This window comes from Lissotriton vulgaris, chromosome 3_1, assembly GCF_964263255.1.
Source record: "Lissotriton vulgaris chromosome 3_1, aLisVul1.2, whole genome shotgun sequence".
Taxonomy (NCBI): Eukaryota; Metazoa; Chordata; class Amphibia; order Caudata; family Salamandridae; genus Lissotriton; species Lissotriton vulgaris.
In genome coordinates, this window is record NC_141689.1 from 808,260,124 (window position 1) to 808,279,628 (window position 19,505).

The window sequence follows — 19,505 nt, forward strand, 5'->3', positions numbered from 1 at the left end:
ATAGCGAAAACTTAGAAAAATGCTTTTAAAAGCATTTTTCTAAGTTGCGTGTTACACACACACATGTCCTTAGGACATGTGTGTGCGCAACAACTGTTGAAATGTGCATTTAAGGGGTGCTACAGGGTGTCCTTTGGACACCCCTGGCACAATTCAAATCGCTATCTTATTTGTGATTAGCAAATTGCTAATCGCAAATAAGGAATACTCCCCATTCATTCCTATGGGCCTTTTGGCCCATAGGAATGAATGGGGAGGTATTCCTTATTTGCGATTAGCAATTTGCTAATCGCAAATAAGGAATCTGTAGGAATCGCATTTAATTTTGCGATTCCTACTTGAATCCCGTTTTGCGAGTCTGTAATAGCGATTCCTTATGAATCGCTATTTCAGACTCGCAAAACGGGTCTTTCATGAATCTGCCCGAAAATCAACCCCCACTGCTGCAAAACAGGACCCCACCCTTCCAGCCTCCCAGGGAAATGCTCGATGCACTGTATGGCCAGTCTGGCCCTGCCTGCAAACACAGGGATAGAAGTGAAGGAGTAAGCATGAAAATCTACAAACTTTATACATTGTGGATGTCAATTTACAATATGTAGCTCTCTATGGTCCACTTGCACAAAAGGTTTTAGAAGTCGCACATGGGGAATCTGGTTGTTTGAGACTAGTAGAAAGCCATTTGACATGTACTAACCCTATTTTCCAAGTCAGTACCCTATTACCGAATTGCAAAATAGAATTTGGAACTCGGTATTATATTAGGAAGGATCATGTGAAAGGCATCCCTTCCTAAAAGCAAGTTTCAGGGTGATGTATGAATGTTTTGCAAACGGAATACGATTGCAAAATATTTGCAGTTCACCATTCGCAAATGGACAGGGGTCTCCAAGAGACCCCTTCCCCTTGTGAATGAGAGCGCAAACATTTTTTATTTGCAGACAGTGGTTCCACGGACCACTGCCTACTTTTAAAAAATGAAAAGAAAACTTTTCAGTTTTGTTTGAAAAATGCATCCTGTTTTCCTAAAGGGAAAATGGGCAAGGAAACGGGCTGCATTTCCCCCCCCAAAAAATTGTTTTAGTGAAAAAGCAATCACAGACATGGTGATTTTGGCCATTTCTAATGAGTCGCTGTTGCAAAGTCATTCTGTGCCCTGGGCACCCCCCAACGTATTGCGGACTGGTACTGCTGGGAACTGATTCTGACTTACCCTGGTCTCTGCCCAATCAGGCCCAGGGCCAGTTCTATGCTGAAAACACATAGAATACAATGAAATCACCTACATACAATAGGGTACACTAAGGGTGGGGTCCCCTGTGATTGGTATGACCTACAGCCACCCCTCTTCACCGAGAAGAGCACCTGTTTTCCCAGGGCCCTTGATAACACGCTAGACCTCCACTGCCGGCTCAGGTCCTAGCGCTCACATCCCTTCAATTTGGGATACCCCTCCTATCCCTGGGACATCCTCTTCCCCACCTGCCCATGCAACAGGTCTATTTTTGAACCTATGTGCAACCCCACCCCAGCTCGATTTCCGACATGGACACTGTCCAGCTGGTATCATGGTGACCCATGCCATGGGTTGTCTTGTTGAGTACTGTTTTTCGTGACCCTAGTACTGAGCACCCCTCTGCTCTTTGGCCTAGGTTCAATGTGTTGCCTGACACGCCAACTAAAGGTTAGTTGGTAACTGTGTACGTCTCTCTTGTAATCGACTCTTTTCACTTTCACCCTTTCTCCCCCTCTGGGACTTTCTGGTATTAAACACTATGAACCTTCCTCTACAGGTTTTGGCTCCCGTACCATATGCTAAATAGCTGTGACAGATATGGTGAACTCCGTAAACCTAGAATGGTGAGTCACGCACCTCAGTGTGTTACATATTGTTCTAATGTGTGAATGTGACTGAAATGTTTAAATGAAGGGATGGTCGAATTGTGTATTCTTGATATAATCCTGTATATTCAGGTGAATTGTTATCATTTGTCTCCATTTTAAGGTAAATGTTGAACATACTGAACAGCGAAACCTCTCCTGGTTCAGTATTGTCTCATTTATGTATCACGTTTTACCTGTGTATTCTGCACACACCATTCAATTATTTATTGCAGTAGCTGCAGGCACCTGCGTTACAAGCGACACTTTGTTTTTAATCCTGACACCAGGCAGCTGAATAAAAGTAGCATCATAGCTGATCACTTATAACACAGCACTGCACCTTTCTTCAACACACAAAGCTCTCATAGGGTTTTAGTACAACCACCCTCCCTATCAAAAACATCCGCAGCGAGGGGATTGTATCCCACGTGAGGACTAGGTCTCTCACGCGAGGAGGTACCCCCATGATGAAGCATGACACCTCTGGTGTGTGAGGGGAACTGTCCTTAAAAAAGGAAATTCTCTGTTAATGCACTGAGGCACATGTCAGACTTCCCAATACCACCACGGACCCAGAACTTCTTTTATGATGTGCGGTGTGACCTACCCCATAGGGCCCTAGTACATAATAGGGCAGGGGGATTAAAACTACCTATTAGTCCCCAGTATAATAATGAGGTCTGGCAGTTTAGAGACCTGCAGCCCTTTCTGCACTCGCATGTGTGCACTGCTGAAATCTGAGGTCAGTTTAAAAGTGGCTCTGTGCTAAAGGACTGCTTTTGAAAAGTAAATTGTGTCCAAACTCGACTTTTCTGTTTGGGGCACTTAAAATGGTTAACATACAATGTTTGGGCATATTCTGTACCCCCTGTGTCTCCCCTAGCTGTCCCAGGAGTTAGGGGTCAGATATCTATAAGGTGGACCCTTATAAAATGAGTTTTATATGCCCTGGGAAAAGTCAAATTGCACAATTCACTCCCCACATTGTGATAAAGTGCTGCCTAAAATCGACTTTGGCGGTAGAAGCACGAGGATCTACAATATGTCTGCATATTCAGAACCCCAAAGGTCTCTCCTAAGTATAACAGGGGTGGGGGTCCTGTAGATTATACAGAGTATTTATAAAATATGTTTTTATAAGCCCTAGTGCTGGAAAAATGCCCACATCATTTACCCATAGAAATTTCCTTGCCACATATGTTAACATTGCAGAAAGTCATTTAGTAATAGCTCTTGTTAGAGGAAGGATAAATGTACCATTCAAAGACTTTCCAGAATGGTAATAACAAATCCAACAATATGATATTGTTGAATTTCTCCTAAAATGTACATACAAGAAGTTATAAGACTTTCTTGTTTGTAAGTCCCACTTCAACCTTCCAGTGGTATGTCCTGATTGGTCAGAGTTTAGGGGATTACCCAGGCTTCTATGAAGAGATGATAAAGAGACCCTGGGGTTTAACAGCTCTGCTGGGAGGGCAGGGTCCTGTTGCACAGGAATGCCAGAGCAGGGGGAGGAGTTATAAACCATGGACTTCAAGAGAAGGGGAGGACTCCAGTGTCATTTACAACATACCCTGTTCACCTCCAGCTAGATGCTAGGATTAAGGAAGGAATGAGCAGATACAAGTGGGAAAAACTATGGAAATTAGCCATCCTAGGGGTGGGTTTAGCCATCTCTTCTCTCCTGCTGAAAATTCTGATATATTGAATTTTGGAAGAATAGTGGTTTAAGGGTTGCCACACTCTGCATTAAGTGGTCAGACCTGTTTTATTTATTTTCAAAACCTTTATTAAAAAGATTGCATAGGCAGGTTACATATTTGCATCAAGGCAAAGCACCACATACATTAGTACAATGGAATACAGCGAGGCAGAGCAATAGCACTGAATGTCAAATGGCGATGACATGACAAAAATTATATAGGCACAACTAGACAGAAAGCCGTGATTGAAGGGAGGCGCTCAGGCTGTACTAGAGGGAACGGGCCAAACTGGAGGGGGTAGAGGCCATGAACTAACCTACACCTGCAGTCACTGCAGACAGAGTGCCAGCGGGGAACGCAGGAGAGACAGCCGGGCTTTGGGAGGTGCGAGCCATGAGGTAGGTAACTAAGGGTCCCAAGATATCGTGGGCGAGATCTAGGTGGCAGGAGGTCCCAGAATTTCGACAATAGGGTCTGGCAGCGTGATGCATCTTCAAGCCAATGAGCGAACTTAGGTGAAGGTTTGCGACCCCAGCACACGGAGACCCTACGTCACGCGAGGACAAGCAGCATGGCAATCAGGCGGCAGGAAGTGTCAGGGCAAAATTTAACAAAGTCTAGGAGGCAGAGCGGTGGGTCAGGCTGGACCGGCGAGGAGGTAATCTCTGAAATGGCAGTACAGACCTCACACCAGTAAGAGGAGACAGTGGAAATAACCAGGCAAAATGAGAGAAGTCTGCTGCAGGAGCAGAATAACGCAGGCACCTGTCATTAGAGATAAGACCCAGCTTGTGTAGATGAACGGGAGTGCGATAAAGCCTATGCAAGTATATAAAATGGATAAGGCATAAACAATAGTTTTGGGGACTGATGCTTCGTCTCGTTACAACTATACAGCCAGTCAGCTTGGGATATGTCAACGCTGAGATCCTTACCCCATGCCATACGAGTGTGATCAGTGGAAATAGGAGTGGCTGCCAGCGTGAGGGCATAGAGTTTAGTAACCAATTTTTTGAGGAGATGGGGATTAATACAAAAGGTCCAGATTGGCCATTGAGGGAGGGGCCAGGGGGAATGCAGGGTGTAACTCCCTGCAAATTGCCCGCAACTGGTAAAAAAGCAGGGTGTCCATGGGACCAGAGTTGTCAGCGAGAGAATGGAATGTATTTCCAAGGTAGAGATCTGCTACTGTTAGCAGCCCCAAACGGGTGGCGTGTTTAGCCATACCGGAGGGTTGAAGAGGAGAAAAAGCTGGGTGCAGTACAATTGGCATCGTGTTTGCCGAAAGCAAGGGGACACCGGAAAATAGGCGGAGGCCCTCCTAAGCCCAACGGAGGCTCTCGACCGTGTCGATTTCAGTACGTGGGAGTTTGGCCAGGGCGAACAGGGCAGTAGTGAGCAACCACGGGGAAGCAAGATCTGTCTCAACCGCAACGTGTGGCTGGAAAGGAGTGGGGTGAAGCCCAAAATGCAGAAAGCTTGCCTAGCCGAACAGTGCGCGGAGTTTGAAGTTAGGGGCGCCGAGGCCACCACACGACATTCGAAGAGTTAGAATGTCATACGCGATCCTAGGCTGCTTGCCTGCCCAGATAAGGGAGATGAACAACGAGCTGACCCTGCAGAAAAAAATGGACAGTTAAGGGAACGGGTACACTGAATAATAGATATAAAAATATTAAAATTTCGGGAGGACTTCCATCTTGGCGATCGCTATTCGACTGGCTAGCGACAGCGGCAATCGGCTCCCTAAGGGAATCTTGGATTCCAGCCAGTCCACCGCATGACTGAAGTTAGCCCTCCAGAGTTCAATCACGTCCCTACTCAGCCAGATGGCCAAATAGCGAGTGGGGCCAGTCACCCACACGAAGGGGAAATCCGGTGTGAAGGGTATGGTAGCATCAGTGAGAGGGAAAAGGACTGATTTGTTCCAGTTCACTTGTATGCCTGAATAACCTCTGAACCGTAAGATCTCGTGCACCAGCGGACTAAGATTTTCTTGGGGATTGTGAACATATAGAGCCAGATTGTCCGCGTGCATGGAGAACAAGGGGGCTCATGGCGAAAAGCCAATGCCTGTCTGAGTATGGTGTTGACGAATTCTGGCTGGCAGTTGTTCCATCGCGATAGCGAATATCATAGGCAAGAGCGGGCACCCCTGATGGGTGCCACGCCCTACGGGGATGGGGTCAGGTATTAGGCCATTAATGCATAGACAGGCAGTGGGAAGAGTGTACAGGAGCAGGATATTGCATATAAAGATAGGACTGAAACCGAGACAAGAAAGAAGGGAAAAAAGGAAGGGCCATTCCAGAGAATCAAAGGCTTTTGTGGCGTCAAGCAGGGCGGTCACTGCAGGGAGTGCTGGGTAGATGTGTTGGAGGACCGAGAAGATGGCCTGGAGATTGTGGGAGGCTGCGCAGCCAGGGATAAAGCTAGATTGGTCTGGAAGGGCAATATGTGGCATTAGAAGCAGAAGACGCGAAGCAAGCAATTTGGCAAACATTTTTTAATCAGTATTACTGAGGGACATAGGATGATAAGAGTGTCACAGTTCGGGAGGCTTGTCGGGTTTGAGAAGAAGAGTTAGCATAGCCTCATGGAGTGAGGGAGGGAATTGGCCACTCTCAAAAGATTAATTAAACATGGCAGCCAGATTTGGCACCGAAAGCGGGGCAAAGGTCTTGTAGAAAGAGACTGGTAGGCAGCCGCTCTCGGTAGTAGGAGTAGCTGCCAGGCGGTGACATATGGAGGGGGAGGGGAAGGGTGGGGGTTTGTAAACTATGGATTACGGAGGTTTACAGGTACGTATACATATAAACAAATAAAATGAATTGCGCAATGCATCCCCAAATGCGATGCAGTGCATACAACAACATTTGTTTTATTTATTTACCTGTGTACTAACTTGTAATCCTCTGTGATCCATAGTGTACTACCCCCCACCCTGCCCTTTCCCCTCCCCACGTCACCGCCCGGCAGCTACTTCCACTTCCGACCGTGGCTGCTGGTAGGCCCTCAAGGCCAGGGTCATTGTCGCTCGGGATACTATTGATGGCGGCAAGTATTTCCTCTTTGGAAAAAGGCTCGTTGAGGAATTCCTGGTGGTATTTTTCAAGCCACAGAAGCTTGAGAGTGTCGAAATACTGGTCAAAGACATCATGCAGGGGGAGGATCCCGCAGTGAACAATTGCTTATAGAAATCCATGAATTGCGCCTTAATTTCTTGAGGAGACGTGGTGCGATCCGGGCCGCCATCCTGGAGCGCAGTGATGTAAGATGCGGCGCGTGGCGGGTGGAGAAAGGTAGCGAAGGTCATACCAAGCCGATCACCCTCACCAAAGCGGCTCGCTTTGGCTTCCCTGCCCAGAAACGAGAGCTCTCTGCTGGCCTCCTCTGTGAATTCAGCGTGTTCCTCGCGCAGACAAGCAAGTAACTCAAGGCCGGTGTTAACAGCATGGGTGGCGTCCAGAGCTTTGATTTTATATTCAAGTTTGTCGAGAGTGCTGCGATTGAGCGTTTGACCCCGGTTAGTTTAGAGATACATTTGCCACGAATGACAACCTTAAATCCCTCCCAAAGGATGGAAGGGGAGTTCACAGTACCCTCATTAAGCTCAAAATAGTTAGCGATTGCGGTCTGAATCTTGTCACAGGAAATAAAATCATGTAGCGCGTTGGAGGGAAGACGCCAGGAGAAAGCGCACCGAGGGGATTGCGGTATACGGAGCCCAAGCTGAACAGGAGCTTCATCTGAGAGGGTGAGCTCCATGTGATTGACAGAGGTGAGCCAGGAGAGTATATCTGTGGAGGTGATCCAGAAATCCAGACGGGACCAGCAGACTCGGGGGCCAGTGACTCAAGTACCCTCGCGGGTGTTGGGGCACGTGTGTCGGCAAGCGTCATACAGGGAATTGTCAGCAATAATGGAGCTTAGAAGTGCTGCAGCGCGTGGGAGGGGGTATGAGGACCAGAGCGATCTAAATCCGTGGACAGTGTAACATTAAAATCTCCCCCCAGAGGAGCGCAGCTGGCCGAGGGATAAGATACGATGCCACATCTGCACAAAGAAGTCTGGGTCATCGTTGTTAGGGCCATAAATTGCAGCAATCGAAAGAGGTTGGCCCAGGAGGAGACCATGGAGAATAATAAAGCACCCATCAGGGTCAGTTATTACCTGGGAAGTCTGCCAGGGGAGCCCCCTACGTATCAGAATTGACCCCCCCCCCCCGAGAATAGTTGGAGTAGAACAAAGAGTGCTGTTCTCCCCAGTGCCGTGAATGGAGCCTGGTAGCAGATGTGGATAGCAAGTGGGTCTGTTGAAGCAGACAAATGTCCACTTTGTAATGAAGGAGGTGTGCATGAACTAGTCGAGCCTTACGGTGGTCATTGGAACCGCGGATGTTCCAGGTCCAGACTATAGTGTCAGCCATTGAGGTACGTCGTGGGGAGTAAATGTGCGGGATGTGGTGGGATATATTCGGGACCCACGTACTAGTGTGTGTGCTGGTGCAGACCAAATGAGGAGATGAAGAGCGGTGCCTCAAACTGGGAGGTGCGGAATAACAGACCGGGAAAGTACAAGCTGAGCAAATTGGCGTGTCATGGTGGAACAGAGAAAGGACAATGTCACGAGGCAAGCTTTAAAGCAAAATGAAACTCAAGAACAAAATGAAATATGCCTCAGAAGGAGGCCACAACTCCCCAATATCCCCCACCCCCGCCCACACCAACCTCCTAACCAGGTTGAGGAACCAGCCACGTCCACCCCGGGGAACCCCAACTAGGAGAGGAAGAGAAAGTGCCCAAAATGGGAGTCATCCAACGGAAGCATGGCGACGCTCGGCGTACACCCCCGCCAACATGGCAGGGTAGCCAAGCCATCAGAAATAGCAAACAACAATACGTACAGAGTCTTACATAGGAGCAGTGGTGACTAGCCCCTGAGCAATAAAGTGAAGGGGTAAGGCGTCTTGAAACAGGAGGGTTTAAAGGGATTCAGGGAAAGCTTGGAAGGAAGCAACCAAGTGAGTGACGGCCGTTCAACAGTACCACTAAAAAAGGAGAGGAAGCCGTCCACATATTGCAGCGTAAACCTTCAGAAGGGGGCAGGAATGCCAGGACCCCAGGCGGTACAGCAGGCGGCAAACAGGCCAGGAAGCAGAGATGCATAATAGGGTCACGTTAAACAAGGGGAGATACAACCATAAGGGGGAAGCTGGTTAACCAGAGGTGCTGAAAGAATCCATGTCAGTCATTGTCGCTGAGACGGGCAGAATCAGAGTCCTAAGAGTTTGCTGGGGTGGAACGATGAGGGCGATCAAGTTTCTTGGCAAAGACAAGTGCGTCCTTAGGATCCGGAAAGATCAGTGTCTTGGAGCCCTGCCTGACTCCTAACTTGGCTGAATAAGCGAAATAGTACGCAATCTCATATTTTTGTATAATACGCTTTGCAGGCAGAAACTGCACCGCCATGGTGTAGTCCGGGTAGAATGACAGTGAGTTACCTTGGTGACGGATTTCACCTTTTTCCCTGGCCGCTCAGAGGATTGCGTTGCGACCGCGGAAATTTTGTACTTTTGCGATGATTGGGCAAGCAGGCAATCCGGGCGCCGGGCAGGGACAGAGAGAGCGATGTGCTCTTTCTACAATAAAGAACGGGGGGAGCACATCACCAAACAGTTCACGCACCAATTGCTCCACAAAGTCTTCCATCCGTGATATGTTGGTGGACTCCGGCACTCCTGTGATACGTAGGTTGCTCCTACAGAAGCGTGCCTCAAAATCCTCTTTCTTAGAGCAGATTAGTTCCAGGATTTTATCCATTTGGAGGAGTTTTTGACGTAGCGGCGTCCTCAGCGTCTGAGACCCTTGACTCGACATGCAGCAAACGTTTGTTCTGGGAGTCCACCTGGGACTTGACCATGTCGAGGCGAGAAGACAGCTGTTCCAGCTGAGTGACAATGCTGGAGAGCGGCCGATTTGACCTCTAGCATTATGGATTTGAGGTCATCTTTCCGAGCGGCGACCATCTCGGCAGGTGATGTGGAGTCACCACCATCGACTTTCACACCCTCCTGGCACGTCTGTCTGCGCTGGTCAAATGTGAGCCAAGGTTGTTGGGGTAGGCTTTGCCCATGTTGTTCACCAAAAAGGAAGAACGCTCCGGAGGTACTCGGCTGGGCGGCAGGGTGGTGGTGACCAATTTAGGAGTTGCCATGATGAAGGACGAAGCAGAAGAGGGAAGCACCCTACGACGGTACCAGGAGCCTGGGGAGAGTAACCAGAGCTGTGTCAGCCGCCCACACATCCTGAAGATCAATGCAGGGGCCCCCGTCCATGAAGGGGAGACCGCCAAGGAGAGTGTGCCTCCACGCCAGTAAAGTGGGCTGAAAGGGTGGGCTTACAGTAGGAACTCGCACCCTTGTCCAGGTTGGTTGTAAGGGGAGTGCAAGTGATGGGGAGAGCGCAGAGGGGATTCACGGAAGGCGCACGGAGCACCCCCACGGGACCAGAACCACCAGGCTGAGAGAGGGAGCAGTGCCAGCAGTAAGGAGCAGGGGCCCCGTGGTGTGCATGCGCATCCCCAGCAGAGCCGCGACAGACCCCGGAATATCCGCACTCACCCGAAGCTGTAATATCAGGCCTCAGCAGTCATGGAGAAGGAGGTGGAAACGCAGCAGAGAGGGTAGGCAGTCACAGAGATCAGTGGCCTCGACGCGCCGGCAGCAGGGTCTATCAACCAGCAGGTAAGCCCAGGGGCAAGGCGGTAGAAGGTCTTTTAGTCTCCTGAAGGCCGCACCTCGCAGCAGGCAGCTCCCCAGCCAGATGGGGTGGAGGAAAGTAGGAGGCCGGCACGGCGACCACAGGCAAGCACTCCAGGGGGCCGGTGAGCCACAGTGGGAGGGGGGAGCATGTAGCGGGGAGCTGTGGGGAGCGCACCACCACAGTCACCAGGCCCGATAGTGAGAAGGCCTAGTCGGCGGGCTACAGAGTCAGAAGTTTGGCGCCCGCGCATAGCCAAGCCGAGCCGGTTAGTGTGACATGCGCACTCCCAATCCCGCTGCAGAAAGCCCCCACAGCCACGGTACTCACCAACACACACGTCAGAACTGCAGGCACTCTGTGCAAGGCGTAGGGATAGATCGCCAGAAGGTCAATGACAAGCCACTCAGGCCGAGCCAGACGGGGACCGCAAGGCGGAGCCAGGACCCAGGACACACACAGCTTCGGAGCTCGTCACAGCGGGGGGTAGAGCAGCCGGAATCAGATTGAACTGCGCTCCTAAGTCCAGTAAGTAACAGAAGCAGGAAGCCAGGTCACGATGTGTGCGTCATCTGCCGGATTTTCAGTTGATAATTGGCTTGGCCGGCAGAGCTCACTCAAGGTGTGGCCATCTTGCAGCCGGGCAAGCCACGCCCCCCAAGTGGTCAGACCTTTGGGTGGAACCCTGCAGCATATTGAACAGGAGTGATCTCCTGCTTGACACAGAGAAGTTGGAATAAGTGTCTGAGAAGAGCACAGCCCCTCAGATCTGTGCGTTTGAAACCAAAGATAAACAGAAGGGCCAACGCTGAAGAATTTGATGTGCATTTCCAAAGGCCTGCTCTCTTAAAATTGCACCTTTTGCACCATCTGAAACTACAGCCTTGTGGATCAAACCTGCTTCAAAAGGACTACAGAGTAGACTCACTGCAAGCTATAGGTTAACAGAGCTCACCTGGACTCTCACCACAAAGAATCCCCAGCCTGGAGTACTACTAGTGGATGTGTAAGGGTTTTGTCCAAGTGGATTGTGGGAATTGAAGTCTCACACTTTCAAGGACCCTCCTGGAGATTTCTGAATCTTGGAATGTATGTTGGATACTTTGGGACCCCAAAGAAGAACTTCAAAAAGGAGTTATAACAGTACCCAGCCTGCTGGAGAAGGCTGCACAAGACTGGTTAGAGATCCTCCAGAACAATTGCTAAATGTGAATGTGTACCTGTCAGAGGCAACAAAATGACCAAAAGGGGAACTGTAGGCAATAGAAAGTGACAAGTCTTTGGAAATTCACATCTCTGGTTTCCCTACAGTGGATTTTTTTTGTTTTGGAGTCATTTAAAAGATATTTCCTAGTTTTACAAATTGGTGTTGGATTTTTATTTTGTGTTGTGTCTTAATTATTTACTGAATTGATGTTTCTAAATGCTTTACAAACCTGTCTTTGAAGTTAAGCCTGCCTGCTCGCAGCCATGCTACCAAGGGTTAAGCATGGGAATAGTTTTCTTAGACTTATTTTGAGCCCTATACTGTGTTAGTGGCCTTATTGCCAGGGGCAGATATATATTTACCCCTACTAATAATCCACTTTCCAACAGTCACAAATTGCGACCTGCCTCATGAATATTGATGAGGCAGATCCGTTTGCGACCGACTGAGAATCGGAAACAGTGTCAAACACACTGTTGTACATCGCATTTTCACACTTCCTAATTGCAAGTTGCAAAACTTCATAATTAGGATCTTGCAAAATGTAGCAATCGTACATGTGGTCCTAAGTTTTCAAAAATCTATTGCGAATCAATCCTTTCAGACCTATTCCTAAATCATACTCAGTGGTTGTCTGCTGAGCTTGCTTGGAAATATGCCATCAGTTGCTTTTGAGCTTTAAGGTGGCTTTAACTCAACCAACTAGCATATCTGATCTGACTGTCCTTATTATGGGGCATCAAAGTAATTCAACATTTGTTTATAATATATGCTTATATGACTATCTGGTGATTCAACACCAGAGTGACATGCTGCTATTATTTATGTCCTGTTGCAATACCTCACTAATGAACTTAACTTACTGGAGGAGAGGTTACAACTTGAGAAAGCCCACAGAGGCAGGGAACATGTTGGTGTTATTCCTTAGTCAGCAAGTGATTTATTTCGCAAGATTCCTTGTGTGTCATTGCCCCTGTTCTACCTAGAGCAGACCACGTTGGTGGTTGAACAAAGGATATGTCAGCACAAAGAGTTGGGCAGACTTTATGCCCAACTCTCAAAGCACCTCTGATTAAACAATTCAAGGCACACACTAATCCTAAAGATAACATAGAATGGTAAGTGATTGAAATAGATAGACTAGATGTGAAGGACAAAGACATCTCCAATGTAGTACCTTTCAAAGAGGGCTGATGAACTGCTCACCTGCAAACTGATAAATTAGATCTGATTAAGGCATTAGAAATAGCAAATGAACTTGGTCCTCAACCTCCACGGACAATGCCACGCTTATCTTCAGTTTTACCATATAGCGTACACCCCTGGATTTACCTCGGGACAGTGAATACCTCACTGATAACCTTATTGTATATCGATGTGATGATTATACTCTTACTTTGCAATGGGGAAACTGCATTGTAATGATTTATCTTGTCACCAATGATTTGTTTCAAATATTTTCGGGATTTGCCGAATTTCTGTAAAACAAATAGGTAAAATGCTTTTAGTTTCCATCTTTTGATATTATTGATGATTTTTACTGAGGAGGCATGTTGATCTACTACTACTACTTTTTAACACTCCCTTTTTTCATGCATGTTTTTAACTCTAGCATACGTGGTTATTTACTTTCAGTGTGACTATAGTAACCAATTATATCAATTGCCTCCTAATAGTGAAACTCCACACTCTACCAAGGTAAGTTTCTCAATATGAACACAGATATCCTCTATATTGTTTAACATTTTTAGATAGAATTATGGTTTATTTCCGGGTTCACTTCAGCTCAGTGTGAATAACTTTTTTTTTCTGCTTCTTTGGCTGCACATAGTGGAGTGCTCATTTAGTCCCCTCTCTTATTTAGCCCAATCTTTTTTGATGCTATGACTTGGTAAGACGTATTATTCATTATCACTATTGTTGCAAAGTCATCCTTCTTTCCCTGCACACCCCATTTCTTTTTTGTGGCTGCCTGGTACTGGTGGTAACTGACTCTGACTGTCCCTAGGCTCTGACTAACCAGGCCCAGGGCCAGCGCTATGCTGAAAACACATTTAGAATACAGTGAAAACACCTACATACACTAGAGTACACTAAGGGTCAGGGTACCCCTAAGATTGGCATGACCTCCCCTATAAGGCTTTAGTACATAATAGGGCAGGGGGACCAAAACTACCTTTAAGTCCCTAATATATAATAAGGCATGGAAATTTAGACGCCAGCAGCCCTGTCTGCACTTGCATGTGTGCACTTCTGAGAACTGAGGTCAGTTTAAAAGCAGCCCTGTGTTGCAGGACTACTTTCAACATGTACATTGTGCTCAAACTCAACTTTGGTGGCCCTTACAAATTAATAAACTACAATATTTTGGCATATTAGGTACCCCTCAGGGTCTCCCCTAGGGGTCTCAGTGGTGGGTGGTCATGTACTTATAAGGAAGACACTTAGAAAATTGGTTTTATATGCCTTGGTGTTCGTGAAATTGCACATTTCACTTCCCACATTGTTGTACAGGGCTTCCCAAAATAGACTTTTGTGCTAGGAACACTGTGGAGTGAGGATCTGCAATATTGTTACATATTTAGAACTCCTAAAGCCTCCCCTAACTGCTCATGGGGTGGAGGGTCTTATAGATGAAGACAGTGTCCGTATAAAAAATGCTTTATAGTCCCTAATTTGGGAAAAGTTGCCAAGCTCAATTTTCCCATTGCAGATCCCCTGCCACATTGGTTAACATGGCAAGAAGATATTATTTAATAATTACTGCCAGGAGCATCAGAAAATGTCATAAACAATGATCATCAAAAGGAGGAGGAGACAGGCAGTAGAAACCAGTTTCATTTACACCCCCACCCTCTAAAGCCAGCCAGATGGAAAGCGACCACCATGCCTGATTTCCGCGTTATCAGGCGTGGTGGTCGCTTGCGGGTTTCAGGTTATGATGGGTGGGCTTCTTTAAAACAGTTTATATGCACTCCAGCACATTTGGATGCCCTCTCTTCACCTTACTTGTGACCTGACCGCATTATTAAAGTGTTCTCATATACATTGCTTGAGGATGTTCTCTCTTGAATTTGAATTTGAATTTAAAAACATTTGTATAGCGCGCTTATACCACACGGTGTCATGGCGCTTTTCAGATTGCGAGGTAACAGCAGAAGCAGAGGAAGTTAGACAGCGAAGGCTCGGGAGAAGAGCAGGGTTTTAACTCTTTTTCGGAACTCTGTGTAAGAGGATGTGATGCTGAGTGCCACAGGGAGGGATTTCCAAAACGCAGGAGCGAGAACCGCAAATTTTGTTCCACCAGCCTTCTTTTTAAATCGAGGGGTGGTCAGAAGTGCCATGTGGGTGGAGCGAAGCTCTCTGCCCGGTGTGTAAGGCTTAATGGCAGAGCAAATAAACTCCGGAGCGGTGCCCATTTTGGCCTGGAAAGTAAGGCAACCAAGCTTGAACAAGGCTCGCTCTTTCACCGGCAGCCAGTGTAGTGCCTACAATAGAGGAGTGGCACGATGGAATTTAGGCAGGCCATGGATCAGGCGGGCAGCCTGGTTCTGCACTAGTTGCAGGCGGTGAATAGCATAGGCCGGCGCGCCATTATAGATAATGTTGCCATAATCAAGGCGCGAGAGCACCATTGCCATCTCTATGATCTTTAGAGCAGGAAGGGAAAAAAAACGGGAAATCTTCCTGATTGTTCTGAGGGATAAAAAACAAGAGGAAACAACAGAACTAACCTGTGAGTGGACAGAAAGTAGGGGACTAAGGAGGATACCAAGGGTTTTGACTTTGGGAACGGGGAGTGGAGGGACACCAAGTGAGAGGGGCCAGTGAGACGGGGACCAAGGGCTGCAACCACCTCCGGTCAAGACTAACTCCGTCTTGTCCGGGTTGAGTTTGAGGTGGTTGCAGTTCACCCTACCTGTGACTTGACCTTCATTTTGCAGGCTTTCTTCCTCAAATTAACCAAACGCCAAAGTGAATCACTATATATACAACATTGGATACCGCTTCCACGTTGCTTCGTACATTTTGGACTATATTAATATTTGACCCATTGATATTATCTTTGTGGTCATTCTACGTATATCAACATAGGGAGTCGAGACATTGAAGTTACTTCGATCATTTGCCTTAGCCTTGAAAAAGTCTGAAATACCAACTTTTTACCGACGAAGCACGTGTTGGCTGCCTTTCACACTTGAATTTGAATACGAAAATAAAGAAAACTACATTTACCAATACTTCCATCGGGTCATCTTGTCTGGCTACAATTCATATTAATATTACAGCCTTTTTCTGTATACAGTCCTGAAATGCATAGGATATTGCAATGGTTCAAATTGGGTTGTGCTGTATTGACTATTTCAAATAAGCTTTGTGTCGACAGGTTCTTAGGATCTGCTTTAGTCACTTTTGGTAGTGAGTGACATTAGTCTTCTTAGCACCCACGCTGCATTTACAGCAATTCATTTATTGGTTACCCCAAACTATCAGGTTCTTACACTTATGCTTGTGTTTTGAGGTGCGGTTATTCTTCTTAGCAACCACGCTGGATTTGCAGCAATTCATTTATTGGTTACCCCAAACTATCAGGTTCTTATACTTATGCTTGTGTTTTGAGGTGCGGTTATTCCCCTATAGGGGACACCACTACCAACCTGGTTTAACTCAAAACAATATTTACTTTAAAAATGTAAATGTAAGAAGAAGAAAGGACTTTAGAAGATGAAATACAGATTTCAAGTGGACAAATAGAAAAAGTGGAGAACTCAAGAAAAGAAGACATTTATGAACTGTTGGAACTTGCCCTTCTTGCAGGGTCATCCCCAAACATTTTGCTTCTTCCTCCCATATTTTTCCTGACCCGTGGCTGTTGGCAATAGGACTCTGCGCATTTTACCACTGCTGATCAGTGCTAAAGTGCATATGCTCTCTGTGTAAATTGTTATGATGATTGGATATACATGATTGGCATATTTGTATCACCAAGAAGTCCCTAGTAAAGTGCACTGGGTGTGCCAGGGCTGGTGATGACAAATGCTACTAGTGGGCCTGCAGCCCTGATTGTGCCACCCACATGAGTAGCCCCAAAATTGTGTCTCAGGCCTTCCACCGCAGTGGCAGTGGCAGTGTCCCCACTGACCAGGCCTAACCCTTCCCTTTTTGTGCACATTGCTCACCCCTATGGATGGCCTAAGGTACCCCCCTGGGCAGGATGCAGTGTATGTGAAAGGTGGAGCATGTACTGGTGCAGGTGACATCCTCTGGTTGTGAATTACAGCCATTTTCATTTTTCACTATTGCAAGGCTATCTTGCTCCATAGGTTAACATGGGGGATGCTGGCTACAATGGCTACCAGCATATCTTCCCATAGGAACAAGATAGGACATAAAAGTCTAGTATCCCTGAACTCAGAATTTAATAACACATCTTTTAGGGAAGGTTGTTTTTACATCCTGTGTTTCAGAATAGCACTTTTAGAAAGTTGCTGTTCTCTTATCTGACCCTTCTGTGTGCCTTGGCCTGTTTTTGTATTGACTGTCTGGTTTGAGAGTGACAGGGGCTGGGGATTCCCCAGGAGGCTGGCTGAGTCTGCCCTAGGCTTAATGACTGCATTTGCAACTTGAGTGGTGGGAGGAGATAGCACCTGGGCCTGAATAGGGCTGTGCCTGCCTTCCACAATGCTGGCTCCACCTCCTGCTGGGCGGCTGACGATCCTGCACCTCACTCTGAAAGGAAAGGAGAAGCCAGGGAAACAAACTGCTCAAGAAACACCCAGAACTGGTTCAGACCGGGCTCAGGGCCCACTTGCACAAAGAGAACAAAGACTTTTAGGGGTATAAGTACAGGACCCCTCACAACAGAAATTTAGATCATCCTGGAATCAAGAAGGAACCTCTGCCAAGGAGAAAGCTGAAAGTGACGAAGGAAGATTGTCCAGCTGTTTCTCTGCTGGTTTTCCCTGCTGTTGCTTTGCTGCCAAGAAGAGTGGAAGGACTTTGCTTTGTGCTGTGTCCCCTTGCTTGAAGGAATCTCCAAGGGCCTGAGAAAAGCTGGCTCCCGGTTTTGAGGTCCCAGGAACAAAAGGACTTCACCCCAGCTTCCCCCTGAGCTCTACTGAGAGAGTTCTGTCCTTCCTAGAGTGTGTGGCCCTTGTGTGGTGCCTCTGGAAGTTGTACCTGTGCTGGGAAGCTGGAAACCAAGATTTAAAGACTTTGCTACAGAAAAGTTATCGCATCGCTCACTGCGGAGCGCATCCCCGACAGTGCGAGGAAATTCCCGCCGCTACGAAGGCCGAGATCGCCGCAGCGCCTTTTGCTGCTGCCAGAGCCGTCTCATCCTTTGTTTGTTGGACGCACCAGACCGGTGCGGGAAGACTACCATCACTGCGAGTGTCATCGCAGAGCCTGTCGTCGCTGGGTAAGACCGCATCACGTCACTGCGAACATCGTCGCAGAACCATCACATCGAGGAGCTGCGAGAGAGAGATCGCCGCTGGATCGCAAATCGTCGCCCGCAGATCGCCGCAGCCCCTTCGAGATCATACCATCATGCCTTTGCGAGAACAAACATTCTACGGAACCTACGCACCGAAATCCATACAATTGGCCTTCCTCCCCATATATTCGTCGCAACACGCCTGCTGCCGCTGCGGGGTTGTCGCATCGCCTCTCCAAGGTCTCAGGAGCAACGCATCACTTGTTTTCCACTGCACCAGCTTCTGCTTTTGGAACTTTGTCGCAACTAAATGTACTGTCAGCTAAACGTGAAGCAACTGTGAACTTTTCACGCAACTGTGGATTATTTTATCGCAACCTAAAGAATTTTATCGCAACCATATTCTTGAACTGTGTATGTTGGATTTCTGTCGTTTTGGTCTTGTGTAGTTTAGATTAAATACCTTTATTTTTCTAAAACTGTTGTGGAGTCAGTTTGTGGTGTTTTCACTGTGTTATTGTGAGTGTTGGTACAAATACTTTACACATTGCCTTCTGATTAGCCTTGACTGCTTGTGCCAAGCTACCTAGAGGGTGAGCAGGGGTTATCTTAGAGGGTTTCCTCCTTACCCTGACTAGAAGCAAGGGTCCCTATTTGTACACTGGTACCTACCTCTGCCAACTAGAGACCCCCAGTTCTAACATGAACATTATACTATACACCTTCTACATTCAAAAGAACTGATAGGAGATACCATTGAATTGTTCCAGATGAAAAAAACAAAAGGAACTACCATGAGTGTATGGGAAAAAAGTTTGGAAGCTCTTTGTTTTCCATAGCTGTTCTCTAGTGGAAAAGGTGGACAATATGATGAACGACCAATTCAGATTCCAGCTGCAGAATATCATACCTTACGACTATACTCAGAAGAGCCAAGATTTTGTCAGTGTATTCCATATTTGTTTCATCTTTTATTTGAGAGTGATCTGTCGGCACTTTCATATGCAGTCAACCATATATTAAAAACTGGACCGCATCTTTTACATGTTTCTGAACAGGAATTTATGGACAAAGTTGAAGAAAGAGACAAACATTTTGAATAACTGTTAATTAATTTGATGGCATGTCAACGTGGCACTAATGAATATTGGTACTGACGTCATGGGGAATTAAAATGTATGTTAAGAAACTTAGGGTCCCCTACATGGTTTGTTACACTTAGTTGTGCTGAGTACGCATAGGATGATTTACTGGATTTTCTACGAGAAGCAAATTCAAAAATAGAAAATATTGAATTGAAGATAGCTGGAGAACTGTGTTCCGTGGACCCTGTAAATGTTTGCAGATATTTTAATCATAGGTTTGAAGCTATGAAGTCTTTCATCTGTAATAAAAAAAATCCACCTATTGGGGAAGTTATTGATTTTTTTTGTAGAAAAGAATACCAAGCAAGAGGTGCTCCTCATATACATATGCTTTTATGGATCAAGGATGTACCCAAATTTGGA